Source organism: Prunus dulcis, chromosome 4 (genome assembly GCF_902201215.1).
Source record: "Prunus dulcis chromosome 4, ALMONDv2, whole genome shotgun sequence".
NCBI classification, from domain to species: domain Eukaryota; kingdom Viridiplantae; phylum Streptophyta; class Magnoliopsida; order Rosales; family Rosaceae; genus Prunus; species Prunus dulcis.
The window spans coordinates 15754452-15763695 of NC_047653.1; the positions used below are offsets into that span (position 1 = coordinate 15754452).

General features: G+C 36.6%; 2 pseudogenes; both read left to right on the forward strand.

The window, feature by feature from the left end:
• The first annotated feature begins 515 nt into the window (after nucleotides 1-515).
• On the forward strand, nucleotides 516-3000 carry LOC117625494 (annotated as a pseudogene).
• Nucleotides 3001-4195: 1195 nt separating this feature from the next.
• Nucleotides 4196-5878, forward strand: LOC117626494 (annotated as a pseudogene).
• The last annotated feature ends 3366 nt before the right edge of the window (nucleotides 5879-9244 follow it).

Sequence of the window (9244 nt, forward strand, 5' to 3'; positions counted from 1 at the left end):
TTGATGAATTAACAGAACAATCTGTTGAACCATATCCCTTAATAACTCTTCTGCAGATAGATTGATCCCCAAATCATGGTTGAAATCTCGACTGACCTGCACAGAAAATCAGGGAACTGTGTGCTTCACAGGAATTGACTGATCTTGAAGAACTGCCTTATTCTAACTAGAAGTACTGGATCTGCAACTTCTGATGTAGCCTGTTGGAAAATAAAAAGCATTACAAGCTAATATTGACATGCATTCCATATATTTAATATAAAAATAAATTAACATTGACAATTATTTTTTTTATTTAGTACAAAACAGAAATATCATCAAGCATAGTTTGCACCAGTACAAATGGAGGCAATAAAGTTTAGAAAAATAGCCAGGAGGAGACGGAGGCTTTAAGCAAAATACACCTGTAGCTTCTTTTTTTGTTTAATATTTAATAGATTTATAACAGCACCAAAAACAAAATGTAAAAATACGAACAAAAAGAAGAAGCAGATAAATAGTAAACTAAAATAAGCATGGATTCTCTTACTGCCATTGTTTCTGGGATTGCTGGGAATATTGTTGAGTACACAATTGAACCAGTTGGGCGCCAAATGGGTTATCTAGTTCACCAAGAAAGCAACCTTCAAAATCTAGAGAGTCAGGTAGACAACTTAGGTGTTGCTATGAAACAGTTCAACATGCTGTTAATAAAGTTAAACAAAAAGGTAAATCTGTGGATATTGATGTTGAGAAATGGTTGACAAGAGTAGATCAGATTACTGGAGAGGCAAACAAATTCTTGAAAGGTGAAAGCCAAGCAAAGACACAGTGTCTCCATGGATAGTGTCCTAATCTGATCCGCTGTTATTAGCTAAGCAAGAAATCGAGAAAATTGGTGCAGGTCGTTCTTCAACTCCATGCAAATACAGAATTTCCCAGATTTTCATACAGTGCACCCCCACAAGAGATATGGAGCATGCCCACCGAAGAGCATCAAGCCTTTGAATCAAGGACTTCAATTGTGAAGAAAATCATGGAGGAACTAAGAAATCCTAATACCAACATGATTGGGGTGTATGGGATCGGGGGTGTGGGGAAGACGACACTCGTCCAAGAAGTTTTTAGGCAAGCCACAAAAGAGGAGTTATTTGATGATGTGGTTATAGTAATAGATGTGAAACAGAATCTAGACCTGGAAAGAATTCAAAAAGAAATTGCTGAGAAGTTAGCCCTTAATGTTCTTGAAAATCATACTGTAGCGGGAGATCGCAAATTCTATGTGATAGGTTAAAAGATAGAGAGATTCTTGTAATCTTACATGATGTTTGGGACATAATTGATTTGCAGGCTTTGGGACTTCCCCGCGTTGTATTCAAAACATTGTTGCAATCTAGAAGTCGAGAGATATTATCCTCTGAGATGCATACGCAAAAAGAGTTTTAGCTTCATGTTTTAGGTGAAGAAAAAAGTTAGAGTTTATTTGAGAAGATGGCAAGGGATGTTGTTAAAGAACTCACTATACGTGCAATAGGGACTCAAATAGCCCAAAACTGAGGAGTTTTGCTAGTTTTAGTTGTCACAGTTGCAAGCGCTTTGAGAAACAGATGTACTTTACATGCATGAAAAGATGCTTTGAGATGCCTAAAAAGGTTTGACAAAGAAAGATTGACAGAGAAAGTACACTAAGCTCCAGAGTGGATTGCATGATGAGGAGCTCGAGACTTGTTGAAATATACCATGGGTTTGGGTTTGTTTAAAAATTCAATACATTGGAATAAGCACGAAATGCATTGCATTCACTCGTTGAAAAACTTAAAGATTCTTGTATGTTGCTAGATGGTTATGACAATACATGTGTTAGAATGCATGACCTTGTACGTGATGTTGCGATGTCAATTGCATTTAGAGATCAACACATCTTATCAATAGCATATGGAGATGAGTTGAACGAATTGCCAAATAACGATTTCATTAAAAATTGCTCTCTGATCTCTATCCCCTCTTGCAATATCCCTACACTTCCTGAATCTCTCGAATATGGAGAACTAAAACTATTCTTTTTGTGGAGTAATGATGACTCAGTGGAGGTTCCCACAAATTTTTTGAACAGATGAAAAATCTTCAAGTGTTGGATTTAACAATTTGTGTATTCCATCACTACCTCCATCTCTTCAATTCCTGACAAATCTTCAAACATTGTGTTTAGACCTATGCGTGTTGGGAGACATAGCTCTACTTGGACAACTAAGAAACTTAGAAATTCTTAGCCTTTTGGAATCTCAGGTTAAACAACTGCCTGAAGAAATAGGGCAGTTGAGTCCTTTGCGATTGCTAGATTTGGGTGGGTGCTCTAAAATTGAACTGATTTCACCTAATGTTATCTCAAGCTTGAAAAGACTAGAGGACTTGAGAACGGGAAACAGCTTTAACCGATGGGAGGATGAAGGAGTCAATGTCCAAAGAAGTAATGTTAGCCTTTCAGAGCTGAAGCACTTGTCTAAGGTAACCTCATTAGACTTACATATTACAGATGGCAACATTCTTCCAGAAAACCTGTTCTCTGATAAGCTAGAAAGATACCACATATTGATTGGCAATGCGTGGAAATGGCATGGTGTGGATGAAACCTTCAACACTCTAAAACTCAAGCTCACCACCTGCAATCAATTGGACCAAGGTTTAAAAATGCTGCTGAAGAGATCTGAAGATTTGTACTTGGATGTGTTGGAGGGTGTCAAGAATATTGTCTATCAATTAGACAATGAGGGTTTATTTCAAAAACTTACGCATCTCCATGTCCAATACAATGCTGACATTACATATCTCATTAACTCAATCCATTGGAATTACACTCATAATGCCTTCCCCATCTTGGAGTCCCTATTTCTTAACAACCTTGTTAGTCTAGTGAGTGTTTGTTATGGCAAACTCAATTTACTTGCTCCAGACTCTTTTTGCAAACTCATAGTAGTTCAACTTGCATGTCCAGTGAACATCTTTGGACCTAGTATTTGTTGACATTTGTATATAATTAATTGTAAATAGCTGAATAGCTGTTCGATTAGTTCTCCTACATAGGAGTTTGACTTTTAGCCTTAATCTCCTTTCTCTGTAGCAAGCTGTGAACTATCTAAACCTCTTCTAGGAGTGAAGAATGACACATATCATCATCAGCACAGTAGTATTCTTTTTGTCTCACTGGATGTTACGTCCCATGAGGATCATCATTATTTTTATAAGCATCTTTCTGAGACTTCTCGTCAGGAGGAAAACTTGAGTGGTGAAGATAAGTTTTACATTGATCCGATTTGGAGAATAAAAAAAGAACAAATGGAAACAAAACGAAAGTGGCAGTTCTTTGACTCTCCCTCCTGTAGGTCATCGTAAGAGTTGGTATAAAGTGATAAGGCACCTCTCAAAAAACATGATTAGTCTGTTGCCCCAACGACAAGTAATCCTGGGGTAGAGTTTTGCTGAATATGATTCTCCTGTTGTTCCTTCCTGATGATCCAATTGATTGTTGCATTGATGATGACTTAGAAATTCCTATTTCCATGAGGAAAGAGCCTGAGGAATTGAGAGCTCTCAGAAGGAAGTCTATTTGGGAGCTAGTGGAGTTACCAGAAGGAAAGAAAACGGTTGCTTGCAACTTGCAAGTGAGATGTAATTAAAACTTTGACACTTAAATCATTGTTGAATTGGTAACCCCAAGCACGAAGTCATTAGTATAGGAGATGGCCCAATATTTAACAGGGCCTCTATGCAAATCCAGTCAATGTGGGGCAAACGAAATCTAAAAATACAATTCTCTTTTATGTTTAGTCCGTAGAAAGGGTTTTTTGGGTGTGGACTTTGGGTTATAAAGATTTAAACACAGTTTTCTTCTTGCCAAGATACGTAGGGCAAAGGAAATTGAAGTGGATACACCATGGGGTCAATGGGGTCGCTCGACCTTGTGGAAGCCGGATATATGGATGGAAGGTCCCTCCGACAACCCCTTGGAAGCTTGTTAGGTGGCCTTCATATACCCACCAGGTGTTGATTAAATGTCCCAAGGAAGCTGTGCAGCGACCCCTTCTCGCTCTGCTTTATTTATTTTTTTAAATACACAGGCAAAACGATGTCGTTTGTTTTGGCCCAAGTGTATTGAAGGTTTTTTAAATTGATCTGGCCCCAAAGGAAAAATACACACAAACAATTTTTTCAGCCTTTCCCCACCAAGCCCAGCCCAACATTCTCCCCGCAAAACCCCCCAAAACACCTAACCCTAACCTCCCCAATCCCCACCTGCTTCCTCGTTCAGGTGGTGCTGCCACCGCCGCCGTTGTTCTGCCGCCACTTTTCGGAACTTTTACAGCATGACCCCTTGAGGCAGCTAATGGGTAACCCTAACTTTCCATCCGACATCATACCTGAGATTCTTTCAAGGCTACCAGTGAAGTCACTATGCCGCTTCAGGTGTGTATCAAAGTCATGGCTTTCCTTAATCGCCACCCTGATTTTGTCAAGAGGCAACTTAACAAAGCTATTGAGAGCAAGATATTTTCAACCAAAGACGAAGGCTTATATTTACTGATGAGTCACACAGGTCACTTTTCTCATTGGACCTCGATGAATTTCTCAATCATAATGATGCAATTGATAATTATCTTGATAAAGATTATGATATCCTTATCATTAACATTGACGATAACGATGATGTCGTAGCCACTGAGCTCGACTATGTTTTTAGTGAACTGCCAAATAATTGGGCTTTCTTGGTGTTTCACTCCAATGGCTTGTTGTTGTGCCAGTTATATTACTGGGATTTATATCTGGTTAACCCTGCAACAAGAGAAGCGTATTATTTCGACCTCTTTGGTTTTGGATTTTATCACTCCTCTGGTGATTACAAGGTCATTGGAAGGTGGAATGACCTCATGCGGAGGCCTTCATTGGTTGTTAGATAGAGTTGGAGTTGAACATCGATCGGTGATTATATCTTTCGATTTAGCAGAGGAGAATGTCCAAGAAATTCCACTACCTCTTGCTTCTATAGATGCTAAAGATTATCTTGTTGGCAGTGGCGGATCTTTTAAGACGCACTGCACCTCCTATTGTCGGAAAAACCATTGTTGGTGGGAATAATATAAAAATAAATGAACGTAAAAAGACAAAGACATTTACTTAAGTTTACAATGTAAATAAGGAAGTATCCTCCATTTAAATTCAAATAAAAATACTAGAAAATCAAATTCCCACCAAATCAAAATATGAAAAATCGGTCTTAGTGCAAAATACGATTTAGGCTAAAAATGATAGCTCATTAAGTCAATATATACTTCATAATAAAATCCCGTAAAATCAAGTTTTCTTATTTGATGTGTAAGGAATAAAAGTCGCCAAAAATTATCTTGAAAAAATGATTCTTGCAAAAAACCATTTTTCATATTTAGTCAATATTTTTACATAAAACAGTTTTTCATATATGATATGAATGAATGAAGGGACCTAAGATTAGTCTAGGTAAAAAACCTTAGATGTTCAATTCAGAGTTTTTAGCCGTTCAAATTTGCACCTCCACTAAAAAATTCATGGGTCCGCCAGTGCTTATTGGGGCCTTTAGAGATTGCTTATGTGTAACAATGCACAATGAGTTTTTGGATCATGAAAGAATATGGCGTGAGGATGTCTTGGACTAAAGTAAGGATCTCCATCCCATATTCTATATTACGACACTCTGGTTTCTGGAAGAAAAGTAATGATCTCTTGGATTTCAGGGACCGATTGGTTTTGTGCAATTCTAATGGTGAAAGATTTCGGTGGTGAAAGATTTCGGAATCTTTCAATCTCCGGATTACCCAAAGTTAATGAAGTTGGGATTTACTTGGAGAGCCTTGTTTCACCTAATAATTAGGTAGATAGGATATAGACTATAGAGGAGGATGTTAAGAAGATGAATCTGTACCCATTGCTCTAAAACATGGGATTGTGTTGTGAAATTATTGCATGCGCACAATTCGTACCGTAGTAATATAGAAATAAGTAGAGTGTCGTTCCCACAAAGACTGTAATTTCCTATTAACTACCAATTATGATTAATTTAGAATTTATTTAAACAGTTGATTAAGAAGATTAATTGATTTAAGTAAGCTAAAACAATTATGAAAAATAGCAATTTAATTAATGTTGGAAAATCAAGTTGATGAGACACTAGAGCATTCGATTTCACCATAACCAATTCTACTTAATTCCTATAGCCAATTAACCCTAATTACTATCCATGTTGACAGTTGGTTTCTCCTAATTTATTCGATATCCCCTCTCGGGCTCAACCAAAAGTATTCTCAATTAACAACTCATTCTCTCTCGAGCAACGGATTTAGAAAACCAAGAACCCATTAAGTTCTATGAGAACCTACAAGAAAACTGCATGAGTCATGTTAGTCCCTCTCGGGCACTCATTCAAGTCATGGTATTTGTTACAAGAGGCAAACACCAAACATCTCCTCTCAGTCTCCGCTTGGATCATCAATTAAATATTAGCTAGATATTTAAATCATTAATTAAGAACAGTAACAAATACTCAACATGAGATAATAATTAGAAATTAATATAACTATAAAAATTAAGTATTCATGGTTAGGCTACATTGTAGCCCTAGCAAGGAAAATTAGGTCATGACAAAAGAAAAGATAAACAAGATAATTGTTGTCATAAAACCGATTTGGCAAATTCTTGGCTCTCTCTCTGATATATTTGTGGGTGTATGAAAGTTGTATATGGGGGATGATGGAAAAGATGATGCACTCAATAGATCCTTAGGGTGACCTTATATAGTGTAAAATAACTAAACCCTACTCTATAAAGGTCTAGAAAAACTCTCCTAAAGCAAACAAAATCTCAAACAATTAAGAAAACAAACTAGGAAAGAATCCTTCTTTGACTAGGAAACACGTCAGCCAAATTGCATGCACGTTTTGGGGTGGTTCCACTTCCTAGAAAATTCTGGAAAAATATGAGAAACGTAGCTTTATCTCTAAGCTTTCCAAGCATATATTACACGCCACTAGGAAAAATTGGAAAGATATTCAAATCTTCAAATCTTCCACAGCAGTGCAGTTCTGAAGGGGTTTCAACTTAGGCTGTCTTGACTTGCAGGTCTGGAGCATTTGGCTTGGTAGAAAATTATGAAACTTTGATACAATGATCTTCAATGTCTTAGCTTTCTTCTACAATTGGCCTTGCACTAAAATTCATTCGAAAAGTCGATTTTCAGTTGAAATCCTTCCAAGAGCGCAGAATAGCTGAAAATAAGGAAAGTAAAGTAATAATACTCTTTTTAATTAACTTTCCCTACAAAACCTATATATAAAGATATAAAAATATAGGAAATAAAACACTTATCAGATTGTCTGCCATTTTTCTTCATATTTAATTTCTTGGGGGACGAATTTTCATGTTTGTTACTTATGTTTACAACTTAAATGCAGATAGGTTCTTACACTATCAATTAAACCAGTTCGTGTATATATATAGCAAAAGGCAATGAATTGAGAAACATTCAAAATACCAGAAAATACATTGGTTAATGCAAACATTAAGAATTGAAATTATTAATTAAATGAGGATAATATGGTAAATTCACACTTTTTTATATTGAAAAAATTAAAATTAAAAGAAAAATAAGATAATGGATCATATTTTTATGGAACACAACTACCCATTATTTTTTTAATTCTAAAATAAATTTTAATTTTTTTAAAAAAAAGCCTCTCGCATACGCGGAAGCGCGTGCTGAGAGGCTAGTATATATATTAAACTAGATCGTGTACTTATATATTTCTTTTATTTTACAAGTCTAATAACTAGACAAGGATGTTAAACTTGAAGTTGGATGAAAATTTTAAGTTATTGATCTTTGAATTGTAACAATATTAGCTGTTGAACCAAACCTTCCAAATTTGGTTTAAATTGGTTTGGTTTCTTTGGGTTTTTTCAGTCAAAAATAAATGAATCAAACCGTTCTGTATAATGTCAACTGCCTTGCGATTTAATAGTCCTTTTCATTAATTTTTTTAATCTTGGGCTGGGTTTATAATATAGCATGTCATGTGTACAAAACCTCCTAGCCCAACCCAAATTTTTTCAAAAACAAAACATACATATGTTATAAACTCAGCCCAAAATTTAAAAAAATTAAAAGCAAGATCTACACTCATGTTGCCCATCCAGGTGGTTCCATATCTTCTCTTTTTCTTTTTTGGCTATGCGATATCATATTGTTTGTCTCTCTCTTTGCCCCGACTTTCGAATCTTGGAACCGCCACTATCCAAGTGAGAGAGAGAGAGAGAGAGAGGATCACTGTTAATGAAAAAAAAATCTTCAACCAAATAAAGATTTCTAGATTAGAAATTAAATGCGGAGATATTTATTTGTTGTTACCAGTGTAGACAAGAAGGTGCAACTTGGCAAGAACAAATTTCACTTATACGAAGGTGCAGTAATTGTTTACTTTTTACTTTTGAGCATATAAAGAGTAAATTGAATACTCTTTTGTGGATAAACCAAATTTGGCCTCCAGGCATAGAAAGAACTGACAGAAATATATTATATGACTCATATGGGACTAAGCATTCCCACTATGTTGGCTAGAGATTTAAGCACATCCATGCTCTAACCTGTATAATTGGTAATTTATAAGCACAACTGTTCTATTTTCAGTTCTGAAGATGAACTTCATCAATAACATGGCCCAATATTTAACATGACCCCTATGCAACTCTAGTCAATGTGGGGCAAAGGATCCGAAAATACAATTTTTTTTTATGTTTAGTCCTTAAAAAGCGGTTAGTTTTGCGAAAGATGTGTAGGCAATGAAACTTGAAGCGGATTCACTGTGGAATCAATGGGGTCACTCGACCTTTTGTAAGCCAGAAAATGGCTGGGAGGTCCCTGAAACGACCCCTTGGAAGCGGATCCACCTTCTCCTCGGGATGCTTTGTTTTTTTTTTTTAATGTCCGGGCAAAATGATGCCGTTTCGGCCTAGGCCCACTGAATTTTTTTAATCGACCTAGCCCAACCCTAGCCCAACATTCCCCCTCAAAAACCACAAAATTTCTTGTTCTCTCAACCTCACTACCTCAAACCCTAACGCCAACCTCCCCAACCCTCAACCCCCACTTGCTTCCGTGTTCCACCTCCTGCTAATGGGTGACCCTGACTTTCCATCCGACATCATACTTGAGAATCTTTCCAGGCTACCAGTGAAGTTATTATGC